Source organism: Lissotriton vulgaris, chromosome 7 (assembly GCF_964263255.1).
Source record: "Lissotriton vulgaris chromosome 7, aLisVul1.2, whole genome shotgun sequence".
In the NCBI taxonomy this organism is placed as follows: Eukaryota; Metazoa; Chordata; class Amphibia; order Caudata; family Salamandridae; genus Lissotriton; species Lissotriton vulgaris.
The window spans coordinates 1,670,356,085-1,670,375,467 of record NC_141695.1 but is presented as its reverse complement, the minus strand read 5'-3'; the positions used below and the strand labels follow the sequence as shown (position 1 = coordinate 1,670,375,467).

The window sequence follows — 19,383 nt, the reverse complement described above, 5'->3', positions numbered from 1 at the left end:
CCCTGCCAGCTTAGGGCGAACAAAGCAAAAACAAAGGGGGTATGATGGACGGAGTGTTGAACGATGCAAGCACTCACCCCCAGTCAACTGATCTGGGTTTAATCCATCATCATTCTTTAGCTCACTCCGCCACTCCAGTTCAGACATGGCCATATATGCAAATCAGTCTGACCCTGTACCTCATGGAAAAAGTCCAGCCCGAACTGCTAAGCCATGTCTTCCCTGGACCGGAATCAAGCATCCTGGGACCGATTTCTGGCTAATCAGCCATCATCAGCCAGGCTAGCTTAAATCCAGTGGCAAAGTAAACAAGGGACCCACTTCTGGGAATAGCCTGCCAGCTTAGGGCGAACAAAGCAAAACCAAGGGGGATGATAGACGGAGTGTTGAACGATGCAAGCACTCACCCCTAGTCAACTGATCTGGGTTTAATCGATCCTCATTCTGTAGCTCACTCCGCCACTCCGGTTCAGACATGGCCATATATGCAAATCAGTCTGACCCTGTACCTCATGGGAAAAGTGCAGCCCGAACTGCCAAGCGTGTCTTCCCTGGACCGGAAACAAGCATCCTGGGACCGGTTTCTGGCTAATCAGCCATCATCAGCCAGGCTAGCTTGAATCCAGTGGCAAAGTGAGCAAGGAACCCACGTCTGGGCATACCCTGCCAGCTTAGGGCGAACAAAGCAAAACCAAAGGGGATGATGGACGGAGTGTTGAACGATGCAAGCACTCACCCCTAGTCAACTGATCTGGGTTTAATCGATCCTCATTCTGTAGCTGATTCTGTAGATGATGATTACTCAGGAAAAAAGAAAGTTTTATATTTCCCAGATTGAAGCTGCAATAAACTCCACTAAACAATTGTTTCAAGTAGTTAAGAAGCTAGCAGGACACTCCCCACAGTCTTCCCCGACTCCATCACAATCTCTATGTGAATCCCTAGCAGACTACTTCTTTGAAAAAGTTAATACGATTTATTTAGAATTCTCCACCAATGCTGAAATCAAAAAACAGTCTACCTCTCCGAGGCACCTCGACTATTGCCTTACGCAATTTAAGGAGGTTAACGAGCAACTTCTCATCGAAATAATGGATACTGTAAAATCAGGTTCGACTTCTGATCCTTGTCCCCCTACAGTACTTGGCTCGGTTATTAATATAATAGCCCCAGTCATCACTCAGATTTGTAATGCCATGTTTTTAGCAGGGACCTATCCGGATAAGTTAAAAAGCACCTTTCTCAAACCTTTGCTAAAAAAAACTAATTTAAATGCTGAAGACCTTAAAAATTATAGGCCAATAGCTGGTTTACCATTTCTAGCCAAAGTCACTGAGAAGGTCATGAATCGGCAGCTCTCCGAATTTTTAGAGAAGCATCATCTGCTAGATGACACGCAGTTCGGGTTCCGCAAGCTACACGGCACCGAAACTGCGCTTATTAAAGCCACGGAAGATATAACGATCATCAGAGATGAAGGAGGCACTGCCTTGCTTATATTGTTGGACCTCTCAGCAGCATTTGACACAGTCGATCATGTCACTCTGATCGACCGTGTCTCAGCCATTGGTATTCAAGATAGAGCATTAGAACTGCTCTCATCCTTTCTTACGAATAGGACTCAGGCTGTGAAATTAGGCCCTTTTCTCTCTACACCACTGACGCTACCGTGTGGAGTACCGCAGGGCTCATCCCTCAGTCCGACACTTTTTAATATCTATGTGTCGGACCTAGCAAGAGTTATCAAAGCCTATGGGATGAGCCTTACATCCTATGCGGATGACACTCAGTTGGTGTTGGCAGTATCTGATGATGGAGAGAAGGTGGCAGAATGCTTTCAAGAAGGAATGTTGGCCATCAGTAACTGGATGGCTAGCAACTGCTTGAAACTTAACTCCGAAAAAACGGAGGTTATTATTTTCGGAAAGCTTTCCCCGCAATGGTCCGGCTTATGGTGGCCTTCACCACTGGGTACCTTACCCAGTCCGGTACATAAGGCTAGGAATTTAGGAGTCATTTTTGATGACAATTTGAATTTTCTATCACATACTAACCAAGTAGTCTCAACTGCCTTTTATAAACTCAAATTGATTAAAAAACTGATTCCCTATCTTCCGGAAGCTGCAGGTAAAACGCCGGTCAGCACTTTGGTGATGTCCTCCTTGGATTACTGTAATGGGCTGTTTGCCAATGCACAATGCAGGGTGATTAATAAATTGCAAACAGTCCAGAATGCTGCCGCAAGACTGCTATCAGGGACCCCCAAATTTAAACCCATAACCCATGTCATCAGGAGTTACCATTGGTTAACGGTCAAGAACCGGGTTAAATTTAAAGCCCTATGTATAGCATTCAAAGCTGCAAATCAACTGGGCCCTCAGTTCCTGAAAGATCATCTATCTTTCTACTGTCCCAACAGGCAACTTCGCTCAATGACTGCCTTCCAGTTACAGGTCCCAAGAGTAAAGACAGTATCTTGAGGAGATCGGCGTTTCGTAGTTACAGCGGCCAAACTGTGGAACGCTCTGCCCCCACAGATCCGTTCATGTCAGACACTATTGCATTTCCGTAAATTGATAAAAACATGGCTGTTTAACCAATAAGCGGTGGCTTGAAGTGTATTATGGTCATCTATCCTTCAGACAGCTTTTGATCCTGATCAGTCCATAGCGCCGAGACGCCCAAGGGCATTTGTTGCGCTCTATAAGTTTCAAAAATAAAAATAAAATAAATAAATATAAAATAGCTCACTCCGCCACCCCAGTTCAGACATGGCCATGTATGCAAATCAGTCTGACTCTGTGCCTCATGGGAAAAGTCCAGCCCGAACTGCGAAGCCATGTCTTCCCTGAACCGGAAACAAGCATCCTGGGATCGGTTTCTGGCTAATCAGCCTTCATCAGCCAGGCTAGCTTAAATCCAGTGGCAAAGTAAACAAGGGACCCACTTCTGGGCATACCCTGCCAGCTTAGGGCGAACAAAGCAAAACCAAAGGGGATGATGGACGGAGTGTTGAACGATGCAAGCACTCACCCCCAGTCAACCGATCTGGGTTTAATCCGTCGTTATTCTTTTGCTCACTCCGCCACCCCAGTTCAGACATGGCCATGTATGCAAATGTGTCTGACCCTGTGCCTCATGGGAACAGTCCAGCCCGAACTGCCAAGCCATGTCTTCCCTGGACCGGAAACAAGCATCCTGGGACCGGTTTCTGGCTAATCAGCAGTCATCAGCCAGGCTAGCTTGAATCCAGTGGCAAAGTGAGCAAGGGACCCACTTCTGGGCATACCCTGCCAGCTTAGGGCGAACAAAGCAAAACCAAAGGGGATGATGGACGGAGTGTTGAACGATGCAAGCACTCACCCTTAGTCAACTGATCTGGGTTTAATCGATCCTCATTCTGTAGCTCACTCCACCACCCCAGTTCAGACATGGCCATGTATGCAAATCAGTCTGACCCTGTATCTCTCGGGAAAAGTGCAGCCCGAACTGCCAAGCGTGTCTTCCCTGGACCGGAAACAAGCATCCTGGGACCGGTTTCTGGCTAATCAGCCCTCATCAGCCAGGCTAGCTTGAATCCAGTGGCAAAGTGAGCAAGGGACCCACATCTGGGCATACCCTGCCAGCTTAGGGTGAACAAAGTAAAACCAAAGGGGATGATGGACGGAGTGTTGAACGATGCAAGCACTCACCCTTAGTCAACTGATCTGGGTTTAATCGATCCTCATTCTGTAGCTCACTCCACCACCCCAGTTCAGACATGGCCATGTATGCAAATCAGTCTGACTCTGTGCCTCATGGTAAAAGTCCAGCCCGAACTGCGAAGCCATGTCTTCCCTGAACCGGAAACAAGCACCCTGGGACCGGTTTCTGGCTAATCAGCCGTCATCAGCCAAGCTAGCTTAAATCCAGTGACAAAGTAAACAAGGGACCCACTTCTGGGCATACCCTGCCAGCTTAGGGCGAACAAAGCAAAACCAAAGGGGATGATGGACGGAGTGTTGAACGATGCAAGCACTCACCCCCAGTCAACTGATCTGGGTTTAATCCATCATCATTCTTTAGCTCACTCCGCCACTCCAGTTCAGACATCGCCATATATGCAAATCAGTCTGACCCTGTATCTCTCGGGAAAAGTGCAGCCCGAACTGCCAAGCGTGTCTTCCCTGGACCGGAAACAAGCATCCTGGGACCGGTTTCTGGCTAATCAGCCCTCCTCAGCCAGGCTAGCTTGAATCCAGTGGCAAAGTGAGCAAGGGACCCACATCTGGGCATACCCTGCCAGCTTAGGGTGAACAAAGTAAAACCAAAGGGGATGATGAACAGAATGTTGAACGATGCAAGCACTCACCTCCAGTCAACTGATCTGGGTTTAATCCATCATCATTCTTTAGCTCACTCCGCCACCCTAGTTCAGACATGGCCATACATGCAAATCAGTCTGACCCTGTGCCTCATGGGAACAGTCCAGCCCGAACTGCCAAGCCATGTCTTCCCTGGACCGGAATCAAGCATCCTGGGACCAGTTTCCGGCTAATCAGCCGTCATCAGCCAGGCTAGCTTGAATCCAGTGGCAAAGTGAGCAAGGGACCCACGGCTGGGCATACCCTGCCAGCTTAAGGTGAACAAAGCAAAACTAAAGGGGATGAAAGACGGAGTGTTGAACGATGAAAGCACTCACCCCCAGTCAACTGATCTGGGTTTAATCCATCATCATTCTTTAGCTCACGCCGCAAACCCAGTTCAGACATGGCCATGTATGCAAATCTGTCTGACCCTGTGCCTCATGGGAACAGTCCAGCCCAAACTGCCAAGCCATTTCTTCCCTGGACCGGAATCAAGCATCCTGGGACCAGTTTCCGGCTAATCAGCCGTCATCAGCCAGGCTAGCTTGAATCCAGTGGCAAAGTGAGCAAGGAACTCACGGCTGGGCATACCCTGCCAGCTTAAGGCGAACAAAGCAAAGCCAAAGGGTATGATGGATGGAGTGTTGAACGATGCAAGCACTCACCCCCAGAAAACCGATCTGGGTTTACTCCATTGTCATTCTTTAGCTCACTCCGCCACCCCAGTTCAGACATGGCCATGTATGCAAATCAGTCTGACCCTGTACCTCATGGGAACAATCCAGCCCGAACTGCCAAGCCATGTATTCCCTGGACCGGTAACAAGCATCCTGGGGCTGGTTTCTGGCTAATCAGCCGTCATCAGCCAGGCTAGCTTGAATCCAGTGGTAAAGTGAGCAAGGGACCCACGTCTGAGCATACCCTGCCAGCTTAGGGCGAACAAAGCAAAACCAAAGGGGATGATGGACGGAGTGTTGAACGATTCAAGCACTGACCCCCAGTCAACTGATCAGGGTTTAATCCATCATCATTCTTTAGCTCACTCTACTATCCCAGTTCAGACATGGCCATATATGCAAATCAGTCTGACACTGTGCCTCATGGGAACTGTCCAGCCCGAACTGCCAAGCCATGTCTTCCCTGGACCGGAAACAAGCATCCTGGGACCAGTTTCTGGCTAATCAGCAGTCATCAGCCAGGCTAGCTTGAATCCAGTGGCAAAATCATTCTTAATAAATTATGTAATTGCTGACAAAAACAGTATGGGAAGAAACGTATAGTAACACTGGGCTCTGAATACAAAAGTGCAGCACTGTGCACCAGTTATATTATGTTACAGCAAACAAATGATGGACCTGACCTGGTAGTTCGGCTGGACTGTTCCCATTGGGCGCAGGGTGAAGACTGATTTGCATATGGCTTCGGTCCAAACTGGAATGGCGAGCAAAAAAACAATTGATTTAGGCCCAGATCTCTGTACTGGGTTGAATGTATGACATTGTGCTGCATTCTGTTAATCCATTGTTCTGTTTCCATTTGTCACCCCGAGTGGAACGGGTATGCCCAGACGTGGGTCCCGTGCTCTCCATGCCACTGGTGTCAATGTATGCATGAATTGTTTATTTTTTTAAGTTGTGGCAATAACTGGCTGGTAGTTTTATCCCAAAGTGGGTAAAGCAAGTCTGGTCTGGTGGTTCGCATGGCTAAAAACATTCTGGGTTTGTATTTGACCCCATTATTTACAAGTCCTTGTGGGTCGACTCAGCACTTCATCCTCCTGAAGTTGATAAAATGACATAGCTGCCAAGGTTTCAAATAGTTTATGTGTGACATTTTCATAATTTCAGTGTAATTATGAGTGACATTCAAAGACTATGAGTGACACTTTGTCACAAACAAAATCAATCAATGAAGAGGAGGGAAACACGTAAATATCAGAAATTACACCCATTTGAGCAATAAGAAACTTTGGCTTGGTGTAGACCACAAGGCTTACCAGGAGGCATGGCTCTTCCTTCACCACCCCTTGAGGCAACACCTTACAAATGCTGTACAGCTGAGGGAAAATGTATGCTTTCTCAGGCACACTGCTCCCATAGTAACATCTTGGACCAAATATTTTACGAAACTAGCTCCCCAGATTCCAGAACGGAGCACAGCAATGAATTGCGTATCCACATTTCCTTTGCATCAGCAATGCCAAAATTGCTGCCTGTTGATTTCTCCTGCCTCTGCTGTAGGAGGTGTGCATGTCAGGCTTCCACAGGTCCACTGAATTATATATTTTAATAAAGTTCCTGTTTTGCCTAAGAACTATGTGTTTCATGTGATTATTATGTTTTGGAAAAATGTGTGCATATGTAGTAAATCCACGTTTGATTTTATCGGAATTAGCTGGTGCGATAAAATCACATACGTCTGCAGAATTATGTGAAAACATTAGGATTGATTTTTTTCAAGTGTGCAGTGATGCCCTGTCCGACTGACAACTCGCTGCCTGTCTGTGTGCCCACCTTAAATTGGTAGTCTATATCATGTCGGGCGGGCGTACGTTTCCTTCATTGGGGTTTGTGTGGGCTGAAAACTTAAAGTTCCCCAATTAATAGGCGGCAGGCAGGCCCTAACGAGGTCACGTGCTGTGACAACACACTAAAATGTTTAATTTGATCGACATTATCAGCATTGTGTTACAAATAACGAAAACACTAAGTTAAGTGCCAACTAGCTGAACCACCTCTCCGACTCCGACACTTGTCCGGGCTGCAGGGGCCTGAAAATAATTTGCCCTCTGCCATAGAATAATTTACCATCCTCCCCATGGACGGCCCGGCCGGTCTTTAGGTGCAAGCTGCACAGTCAGTGGTGCTGGAAGTGTACCGTGACCTCTGAGCAGAGCACGTTGAAGCACCATGATTGCCACGGCCATCGCCGCCTCGGCATGAACAGGCAGTCACAGTGAGCAGCCACTGTGCTTCCGGCCAGTCCAGGCACGATCAGTCCAGACAGGATTTTGTCACTCACCTCCGCTTCCTACATCACTCCCTTCATGTGAGCTTGGTAATGAATAATTGAGACAGCACACGACGGTGGCCAGGCCCTGGCAGGTGTGAGAACTCAGCAGGCAGTGCTTCGAGCTCCATAATTGCGGCGGCGCCCGCAAATCCAGCCTGAGCCGCCGCCCGCTTCCTTTGAAAAAAAAATCTCCCCGCCTTTAGTGGCAGGACGTAACGCCACCCTCCCTCACCCACAGCATCAGACGTCTATTACACGGGGCACTACCGTGACGTCAGGTGCTAAGAACCGTGCCACTGGAAATATTGACAATAAAACATTGTTGCACATCAGTGAGCCTGCAGCCTTAACTGCAAGACTCAAGCCTGCATGGGAACGGCGTGCCAGCCATTGGCGGCGCGCTGCCAGCTGCTCAAGTCACTCTGTGATATGGTTTAGGTAAAACTTCAGTGAGGCTGCTGAAGCACTATTCATATGCGTGACAATGCATTTCAGTGCGGTGATGCGGATCACCACACTAAAATGTGTTAGAGTCACGTCTGATGCGTGATACTTGTCAGGACTGAAATGAGTTACACTGAGCTGGGTAACAATAAACATATTATTCTTTGACGCAATACATGAATAATGTGCGTTTTATCTATAAACGATATTTTACGCATCATTTGCCACTAACTCTCAAACATCCTTGGGGAAGAACTCCCAACATTCCCAGAATATTAACCCCACTTAAGTCGCAGTTGTTTACGGGCCCACAGGGCCTTGAAGAGTGTGCCTACAATACTGGCAGTGAAATATGTCTACCTCACTTTTAACTAAGGTCCAAATATGAATGTTACATTTGATATGCAAACACTAACAAAAATGGAAAAAAGTGTTTCTTAAATACATTGTTATGCTACTTTGATGACCCATCAAGTTATAACAAACTACTGCACCTTCATTGCTACGTTAGGTCAATATTTTCTCTGTAGAAAACCTGGGGAAACATACAAAGTCGTCCAACTTTTGCCACCAATATTTGCTTGTTTTACGCGCTCCCTTAACTGCTTAAATCAAATAACATTATTTTAAAACGTTTCTACAAATGGCAATTGACTAATTTTATCTCCTAAATCCAGACTCATGATTCTGATAAAACTCCATCTTCAGCATTATCAGCTTCTAGCAATCACAACATAGCGGCGCGTGGGATGGGCGCACTAAAACAGTAAAATGATACCTCGTTGACATTTGATGAAGCAGAAAAGAGACTAGGGGATATACAGCCTCGCAGAAGTGGCGGCCATATTGAGAACTAATATTTCCCTATTAGTCCAACTCAAGTTACAAGATGATTAAAGCTTGGTATCACAATTCAAATACAATATAGAAAAGAACAATATTTTCGGATTCAGTTGAAATATATTTTCCAAATAAAAAAAAAACAATTGCAGTTACTTGATCCATTTTCATCCCGTCTCCCGCAATCAAGATATACGTTATCTACAAGCATTCGCGTAAAAATACGCCATTACTAAATATTTGAGTACGTTTTGGAGCTGCTAGTTTTATCACTGACCATTCACTTTTTACAATTCTGTTTTAATGACTAACCCGGCAACCTGAGGGGAGTCCTTCTTCTATTACCATACTCCCGGGTCCAGATCTGATAGAGGACGATTCGTTCATTGATTGCGCCTCGTCCTCGCTGAATGCTAAATACAACTGACAGCCATTGGATCACCGATAGACTGGCTGGGAGGGCGTAAGGGCTGAAGCAGCATTGTGGAAACTCTGCGAAAGATTGCCTTTCGTTCTTAGTGGGACTTCTCCAGTCCAAGATGGCCGACATCTCTGCCCTGCTCCGCACCCTCAGCTCATAGTCCGCTTTCTTATAACCACGACTAGCTGTAGCCATGGTGATGAACGCACTTGCCGTAATTGAAGGATGGAAAGGTGCAGGGCAGTCAAGACAAGAAAGAGGTGACAGAATAGGTGGGTGTTAAGACACACAGTGGGCCATGAGGATGTGGCAACGAATTTGACAGAGCTTGGGTACGTATATTGGAGCAGCGGGCACAGAGCATTTAAGGAGTGACACTTTAACACTCATAACACCAAGCAACGACATCCATTTAAAGAGATAAACCCACTTATGAGCGATGAGCTCTAAAAAACATGGAAAACGGATGTAAAAGTCCTGGCATTGCAGACACCAACCACACCAAGCGAACAAAACCCCAGTTTGAGGACAGTTTGCAGCGTCACTTTTGTAAGTAACTGAGTTTCTGTGTCACCAGAAACCCACCCAGCTCCTTGAGACCCGTATGGGTGAGTATTATCTGCGCTATATAAATTCCTGATTGATTTATTGATTGACCCTAACCACTTGCTACCCTGCTACAGCTGTGTTAGCGATCCTGGACTAATAATTAAAGTAAACAAGTGCAGAAAAATCATGTTACAAATAAACACTTGATTTTGTTTGATGTCCTACGTAGTAGCATGTCCAGGCCTTTGTAGACTATTAAAAAACAGGACCACTGGCTGGTATTTTTCTCTTAGAAAGGTGCCAATCGGTCTCGCATTACGAAAGTTTGAGCTATTGGTATTGTAAATGACAAATGATTTATTTATGTTGTGTTTTTGAAAATAGCGAAATTATTAGCTTTGTCATTTACAATGCCAATAGTTATAACTTTCGCAAATGTGACACCTATAGCATTTGTAATGCAATATGTGTTGTATTTACGTGACTTACATGCATTGAGATTACAAATAACAATGGCTTTTATTTTTTTTAAATAATTAATACTTGAACGTTATTGTAATTTATAATGGCAATAGCTTAAACTTTTGTAAATAACTTTTGTGAAGATTATGTTCAGTGTATTTTATTGTGACGAAAATCCAATAACAGAAGTGAAATATTAACATCTTTTTGTTACATTTGTAATAAAGCTTGAAACATTGAGAGAACATATTTGAACAAGTTGTTGTTGAATGGTTGCACTGATTGATGCTGTGGTGGCGCTGAGTGATGTGATGGCGAACAAGTGATGCTGTGGCGTTCAGTGATGTTGTGGTAGCGCATAGTGATGTTGTGGTGGTGCTGAGTGATGCTGTATGCTATGTTATGTTTTGTTTTGCTATCCCATGTTTTGTTATGCTATGCTATGGATCGCTATCCTATGCTTTGATTTATTATGCTATGCTCTGCTGTGTTTTGTTATGCTATGCTACATTTTGTTATGCTATGTTTTGTTATGCTATGCTATGTTTTGCTATGCTATGTTTTGCTATGCTATGCTTTGTTATGCTATGCTTTGTTATGCTATGCTTTGTTTTGATATGCTATGTTTTATTATGCTATGCTATGCTATTTTTTGTTGTATTTGGTATGCTATGCTCAAGGTCGCCACCCACGCAGACGACCCCCTCAACACTGCCGAACACCTGCACTTTCAGAACCACACCGACCCCAACATCACCCTTAGAGGAACACTCATCTACAGACTCCCTGGACCACGGGTTCAGTTCAGTGACTCCATCGCCGACCTCGCCAGCACCCACGCACTCGCCTCCACGGACTACATCCTCCTCAGTGACCTGAATTTCCACCTCGAGAACAACGACGACGCCAACTCCGCCACCCTGATCGACAACCTCGGCCTCAGACAACTCGTCACCGCACCCACCCACGCCGCAGGCCACACGCTGGACCCCGTCTTCTCCTCAGGCACCCACGTCGCCTTCAACCACACCACCGAACTGCACTGGACCGACCACCGCTGCATCCATTTCACCTTCAAGAAACCAACCATGCACCACCGCACCCAACAGCTACCTCGCCGCCGCTGGAGCAAAGTCACCGAAGACCAGCTGATCACCACCCTCGCCCAAAACTCACCCACCGACCCCACCAACCCAGACACCGCAGCCCGCAACCTCAGACAGTGGATCGACGACTTCGCCAACACCCTCGCCCCACTCAAGAAACCCTCCAACAAAAATGCCAGCAAGAGAGCCACCTGGTTCACCCACGAGCTGCAGACCTCCAAACGCGCATGCCGGAAACTGGAGAAGATATGGCTCCACGAACGCACTCCAGACAACCACGCAGCCCACAAGGACGCCACCCGCAGACCTCACCACCTCATCAGATTAGCCAAGAGATCCTCCTTCAAAGACCGCCTGGATAACAACGCACACGACAGCAAAGAGCTATTCAGCATCGTAAAGGAACTCTCCAACCCCAGTGCTAACGCCAACGACGTACCGCCTTCACAAGAACTGTGCAACTCACTAGCCATCTTCTTCCACTGCAAGATCGCTGACATCCATGACAGCTTCCACACCATGACCGCCCGACTACGCCAAACCCCACCTCCCCTGTGAGCACCACCAGCGCCAACCGCCTAACCTTCTGGTCCAACATCCACGACGACGAGACACGCAAGGTCATGAACTCCATCCACTCAGGATCTCTGTCAGACCCGTGCCCACACCATGTATTCAACAAAGCAGACGCAGCCATCGTACACCAACTACGGAAGGTCATCAACATCTTCTTCGAAACAGCGACATTCCTGGAAAGCTGGAAACACGCCAAAATCGATGCCCTCCTCAAGAAGCCCAAGGCGGTCCTCAAGAACTTCTGGCCCAACTCCCTGCTCCCGTTCAAGGTGAAGGTCATTGAGAAAATTGTCAACATGCAACTGGCCCGCCACCTGGAAGACAACAACATCTTGGACCCATCCCAGTCTGGGTTCAGACGAAACCACAGACCCGAGACAGCCCTCATCGCTGCCACAGAACTAGTAGTGGCAGTCTATCTGATTTCTTGTTGAACCACAAATGGGAGCCAAGGTTCGAAATCTACCTGGACGAGATCGCCCCGCCATTCACCAGACCCTTGTATATAAAATGTAGGCTGGGTACTCTCCCACTCGTATCTTTCACCTGTAAATGGAGGTCCCATACAGTGAGTAGCACGGTCTGTCCGGCCTGTGAAGCAGCCCAGGAAACAGATGCTCACCTATTAATTTTTAGATCGAGCCTGTAACAGCGCGCATGCGCTGTTCTGGCAATGACAGTATGTAAGGGCTTTCAGAAATCGCTCACACACGTTCGCGCTTGTGCTTGTAGTTTTGCCCCAGGCTAAAGGCCTTTGCATGCATCTTTTTAACAAAGACAGCACGCAATTGGCCAAAGCCTCTTTTTGTCTGCCCAGGTGCATGCCCACGGCCTAGTGCTTGCGGTTACGAGTAGCAGCAGCATATCTTTCCAATTATCGAGTCCAGACGCGGGCGCGATAATTGGAAACATATGCTGCTGCTCGCAACCCCGCACGCACACCAGCAGCTCCCGCTTCTCGTTTCACCCCTCACTGTATGGCCCGGTGCTCGCTCTCGAGTGCACAGGCTTGTTGATTTTTCCTTTATGTAGCTACTTATAAATCTTGCCTTCGTATCCCCTGACCTTTCCCTGCTCTCATTCCCTATTTTTGCACGTCTTTTTGCTTGCTTCCCCCTCCCGCTTCCATGTATGCAGCATTTGTTCCCATCTACTCTTTCCCCATAATAGTGTACGTCTCCCCTTCCTCTTCCCTTATTTCTACCTCTATTTTTCATTATTGTATCCTGGGTGCTCTTCTCACGGCGATAGGGCCTAGAGTAGGTTCTCATGGTCCGTGAATGGATACTGCCTTCTCCTCCTGCCCTTGCCCTGTGGTTTTGTGTTCCTTTTCCCTGAGCTTAACACTTTCTCCCGTCCATTGTTCTTGCTTGTGTGTGTGTGTGTGTGGGGGGGGGGGGGGGGGGGGGAGTTTAGTTTACAGAGCTACTGGACTGAACCGCATCAAGTGTGAAACCTCCGGCCTGTCCTGATGTTTAACCGAAAACATTTTGGATGGGGAGGTGTATGAGCCCATATGTTCATTGTTAAATTGACACTGTATGTCCCGGAATGCAACAGACGTTGGTGCAACAAAACAAAAAAGACGAAACCAATGACATGACAGCACCGTGGCTGGCATTCGGAAAGTAATCTCAATACACCACGTTTCTCTCTTGTATGTTCCAAAATATGTCTGTTTTTAACTGTCAAACATTTGATTGCGTGCGAAGGATAAATAAATGTTTGCTGCACGCGCCTCCTCTATCGCCTTGCAGCGTCACGCGCAATCACACTTACTGTCCATTCCTTTAAAGGGCAGCAGGAAGGCACCTTTCTGCTCGCCCACGTCCATCTCGATGTTGAACGTGAACTTCTCCACTCCAGCGATGAGTTCCTGCATTCTTGATCCGAATGGACAAGCAGAGACGGTGACAACACCATGCAAGTTGCAAGCTGGCAGGCGGCCTATCTCCCCTCAGGCATAGGCCACGTGACCCAGACAGAAGTCACCACAAAGCAGCTTCCTTCCTGCTCGTGCCTGTGCGGTGGTTACCATCTTTAACGGGCTGCAGCTGACCGGCTGTGCGCATACGTAGGATTATACTCTACCAAATGTAAATTACATATAATTTAACCCGCATGTCATCGCACTCAAGATGTCCACTCTCCGGTTCCAAATGTTTGCAGTAAGCTCTGGCTTCAACTCACATCACTCTGCTACTTCTGTTCCTAATCAGAGCTGGCAAACATGTGGCTGTCAGTGCCAGAATACCCAGGAATATTACAAAATTCCATGCATGGATAATACATCTAGCTCTTGTCCTTTTCTTTGCATGCTGGGATTAGTAGTTATGTATAGCTCAGCATCCACTAAGCACTACAAGTCCCACAATGCAAAGAGAAAACCGGGACAGGCCGCGGAGGCAGCCCAACGTGTGATTTCTGTTCGGACTTGCCCCTAAGCAGGAAGGTAGAATAGGCCTACACTTGTCAAAAGAATTAGCAGAGCACATTGGCCTTTCATTATCGCAAAACTCAAGATTTCTGTGAGCTCGACTACCAAGTGGAATGCGGTACGGTCAAGACAAATTGAGTTTATCAGATGATTGATTATACGCCATGCGCAACAGCCTATCTTCGTTCCTTTCCAACATGAAAAAGTCATGGGCCTTGTGGTTTGTTTTACTGCGCGTGCTCTTCATGTTTGCAATCATCAGAAACAAACAGAGAAGCCTAAGGCGCACGTAAATAACGTGGGCAGAGTGAACACTCCTGAGTGGGGAGGAGCAGTAAAGGGGAACAAGCGATGTAAACTAAGACTACAACTCCCAGAATGCATCATTTGGTTATTATACGAAAAAAAAATAGATTTTTTTTAATGCACACAATAGCACGCAAAACAAGCCCCAGCAGGCTAATCTAAGCAGCTGTTATTTGTTTTGTATTTTACACTTTCCTTATGTCTTTACAAACATGTACACCTACACATACAAACTTTTTGCTTTACGTGTATTTGCGATATAAAAAAAAAACAATAGATATCACCTTCAAGCCATTGTAAATCTTTAGATATCCAACACTTTATATTACTGCACGTAAGGATATCTACTGGATAACTAACCACTTACAAAACACAACAAGCATTTGCAATGCAATAGGTCTCGCATCGAGACACATTTGAGCAACAGAAAGTGCAAATAAAAATGTGTGTTTATCTAGCTCCTGAAAAGTAAGAAAAAGCAACTGTAACGTACAAAGCAAATTGGCAAAAGTAGAAAAAAAGCAAGAATTATTGGATGAGTAATTTGCTTATAGATGTATGCATTGTATTGCATTTAATATGTAATAGAAATAGAAGACTTAATAAACAGAACAGTGCATGTAAATGTTGTGGTGGTGAGTGATGCTGTTGTGTTGCAGAGTTTATATGTTGTTGTGCTGCTCACAAAGCAGGAAACTAATGATGAACACGGCAGGGCGCCAGGGGGTGCAAAAGCCCAATTAACAAAATGTAATAACAGACACGCCCTAAGTAAACACCAGCACCAATAAATCGGACATTCAGACCTACAATATCTGAAAGCAAAGCTTTTAACACTGATACTGACTCACTAAGCAAGAAATGAATGAAAGCGGCATGGCGCCAATGTGGAAAAGGTCAGGCTGTTTAAGACAACTGCCAAAGCCTAATAAACAGATTGCAATACGAGAGAAGAGCAAAGTAAACAGCATTGGCATATAAATTGTATATGAAGGTCAAGTATATTTGGAGACAGATTATATTGCACAGAAACCTCTAACATTTGTAGGGCTTTACAAGTGACATGACAGATGGGCTGTTTAGTGCTGAGAATAGGTAGATACATGTACTCCTGTCGGCACCTTTTGATATCACATGGCATCTCCGTAACTTGGCTAATGTGGTGCGCGGTCTTGGAAACCTTGTTATGGGTGTTGGCGCCGTGTGTGTCACCTCCGTTTAAGGTAGTCACCCTCACTCGCACTGCTAAGGCAGGTGCAAGGTCTAGCGCGAGGAAGCCTAGACATCCAGGCGCCCACTAAGTGGTGTTAGGGAGCAAGGGTCCTGTATCTCAGTTAGCAGTTGTAAGCATGCTGGGACTTGTAGTTGCACTTGTGTCACAAGTGGCGGCCTACTCGTCCCAGCATGCCTAGTGCTACTGATTACTCAAGACTGGCCTACCCCCGCCCCTCCCCTGTGGAACACGAAGGTGCACACAAGCCTCTAACTGGCCTCCTGGTTCATGATCTGTATGATATTAAGCACTGAAAAACAGCACAGCCACCTCCAGCAAACACTGCACGCTCGCCCATAGCTCAGCGGCGTATGCTAACGCGCCAGCTGAAGCGCGTGCTAGGAATGAAATATAAATAAACACGCAAGTCATTAGGCGCGTTCACTACACCAGAGCTGCAGCGCCCGAGAATGTCCACGTGATGCTAACGCGCCAGCTCAAGCGCGTGCTAGAAAAGATATCTAAACAAACACGGAAGTCATTAGGCGCGTTCTCTACACCAGAGCTGCAGCACACGGGAATGTCTCAACACGTGATGCAAGCGCGCAGGCTGAAGCGCGTGCTAGAGATGAAATCGCCTAAGAAATGCGCGTAACCACCCCCGCTCAGCCATTCCCAGGAAACCCACAACAATAGGTCTTTTGCTGGGGCAGGGCTACGCGCTGCTAACACCAGCGAGACCTAAAAAGCAAGACCTATTGGCTATGCCGATGCTTGTTTCTTTTGTCCAGCATACACCAGACTAAGAAGACACTGGATTGTACCCTTATTCAGACTTCTTGGAATACGGTTCCACAAATGAGCCTTGTGGATCTACAGGTCAGAAACCGGGTCTTGTGTGGTCCACAGCAACATTTTTAAAAGCAGTCTGGCCTCTTCGATCCAGGATAATTAAGCAAACACTAGAATTCAAACATTGTGTACAATCATGATAGTTCCCATCGTACATCCTTGCCCAGCTGATCATAAAATATAACTGCCAAGAAACTTTGAATTTTATAGCAAAATTATGTTTTTACACAGTTCTGATTTGTAAAATTGTGTTTAAAATTTTAAAATTGCCCCAGCGCAGGTATTTTAATAATTCTAAAATCTTATATTGTGGTCCTTTTATCTGAAAATGGTTCTCTTGTATTTATTTGATTAACATTACAATATTGCTCCTATTTTATGTTTCTTTCATGGGCATCAACCGAAATAAAGTATTTAAACTAAATTGCACACATTTGCATTTCTTTCAAGTCGGAGGCACCATGGAACGAAGCTTTATTTCTTATTTAGCGGTCTGTCCCTTCTTTAGACTCATATTGCAGGAAGCCTCCTCCTTCCCTTTCAGCCTGAGGAAACTCAAGGTGGCATTGATTTTTCCAAGAACTGTTCTTTTGTAACCAGCTTTATGGGAACTGTTTTGGTAAAATTAAAATAGTTTGACAATGTTGTTCCCAGTAGATCCCATTCCCTTCGACCTCTGGTCGGAGGGGTAGATCTTGTTAAAAGCAGGCAGAATCACTGCTGAAGCATGCAATGCCGCTACTTACCTGAACTCACAAGTTTTGGAAGTTCTTGGAAGTGAGAACTAATTAGGATATTTCATATCACAGTAAGAGATGTTGTATAACATTTGACATTAATGACAACAGTGTTATGTTAAAAAAATCAAAATGCATGTAACATTTTGAAATTATACAAAACTTTACAAAAGTAGACTCCTGGCTTTCATAATTAGCTTACCTACCAACATTCTGTGTCCAGAAAAATGGTTGGTGTTTTCAGACTTCAGGCATGCTATTTTGCATAATTATGACATCACAGGAAATACCATAATCTGATCACAAGAAAATACTAATTGGGCTTTGGTACTGATTATGGACTACGGCTACGCACTCTACGCAGGAATCCCAGCCAAACACCTACGATGAATACAACGCATCCAAAACGCCTCCGCCCGACTGATCGTCAACGTTCCCCGCTGCAGCCACATCACCCCCCACCTGAGAGACCTACACTGGCTCCGCGTCGACAAGAGGATCACCTTCAAGCTCCTCACCCACGCACACAAAGCACTCCACAACGTCGAACCAGCCTACCTGAATAGCAAACTCAGCTTCTACAACCCACCCGCCAGCTCCTCTCAGCCAGCCTCGCCCTAGTCGCCGTCCCTCGCATCCAATGAACAACCTCCGGTGGCAGATCCTTCTCCTACCTCGCCGCCAAGATCTGGAACACCCTCCCTACCCACATACGGCAGACCCAAGACCTACTTGCCGTCAGAAGACTCCTCAAAACCTGGCTTTTCGAGCAGTAGCAGCACCCCCCCACCCCTCTGCGCCTTGAGACCCTGACGGGTAAGTAGTGCGCTCTACAAGTATTATGATTGATTGAAATCTCTTTTTATGTGCCATAGACACATGGCCGCAAATGAGCACTGCTGACTGCATCCAGTCTGGATATTTACTACTTATTTCTTATTTGCCAACCACATATAGTCTTCTGTTTATCCTTTTTTAACAGTTCTCTTCTCTTTCAGTTCTGGGCCAGATGCTCATTCCCGTTTTTGGCACTGAATGGCATCCAATACCTCCTCCAAAGGAAATTGTTCTAAACTTTTATATTAATTTATTCTTAAAGAATGAAAGAACTTAAAACTGGTGCACTTGAGATGTCTAGGCAAGAAATGAGCCTGCCAACTATCAACCTTTATACAGGGCTCTGACTCAATAACATTGTTTCAGTCACCAGGGACATTCAGGTGTCTAAAATAATGTTATTGTCCTTTGACACCTACAGAAGATCTCCCCACTGTTCACGTTCCCATTTGGTTTTCTTATCCATTGACATTATTTTATGTCTACCTAAAAAACCTCACATCCTCACCTGAACCAACTTTTAAGGTCATCAATACATTTCAAAACATGATTTATCATTTTAAAGATGTTGCCCACCCCCAGATCTTAGGCTTTAAGGAACAAGGTTTAGTAATTAAAAGGCTGTATTAGCTCAGTCATTTCATTAAGGATTTCAATATACTAATTCAGTTCCACAGTGGCATTGAAAAAGTGTACAAGTCCCGAGGGGTGGACTGGTGCGCCGCTCAAGAAAAACCCTTGTTCAAGGCCTGGGGATGCCTGACCAAATACCAAAGAGTGGGGAGGAGGGACTCTTACCTTCGACAAATTGTTTATTCCTGTCATGTAGAGTGTATACTCGTTGTGCCTATAGTTGTACGTTATTATTGACACCCATTATGTCATCTATGCAAATCTGTGCTTGAGCTTTCAGTGCTAATCTTCCTTGTTTCCCAAAAATCAATAAAGCTGATTATCAAAAAAAGAAAAGTGCACAAGTCAAATTATGAGACTTGTTCATAAACTGCATTATGTAGTACATCCAGAAACACTATTATAGTACTACTAACATACTACAAAATGCTGTTCACAAACCTACATGCAGAGGTCTGCGCCTCTGCCATCTTTTATGTGCGAAGATCTCTGCGCAACTGCAGAGGTCTCTGCACACATACGTATACATTTAGTGGTAAATGTGGGAGGGCCGGGGCAAGTGACTTGAAAAAGGGGGAATACTTACTACTAAAGGTGAAGGGTTAGAGAGAT

The 19,383-nt window shown here is 45.8% G+C and overlaps 1 protein-coding gene across 4 annotated transcripts in view; it reads left to right on the top strand.

Moving 5' to 3' along the window:
* The first annotated feature begins 9,246 nt into the window (after nucleotides 1–9,246).
* C7H20orf96 (chromosome 7 C20orf96 homolog) overlaps nucleotides 9,247–19,383 on the top strand; it is an 87,290-nt gene continuing 77,153 nt past the window's right edge. The window contains exon 1 of one of the 4 annotated variants that reach the window (XM_086932711.1): nucleotides 9,247–9,335. The gene's annotated coding sequence lies outside the window, so the exon portion shown is untranslated. Of the gene's footprint in view, nucleotides 9,672–19,383 lie in introns of all 4 variants that reach the window. The other 3 variants (XM_086932710.1, XM_086932712.1, XM_086932713.1) reach the window with 3 other exon arrangements.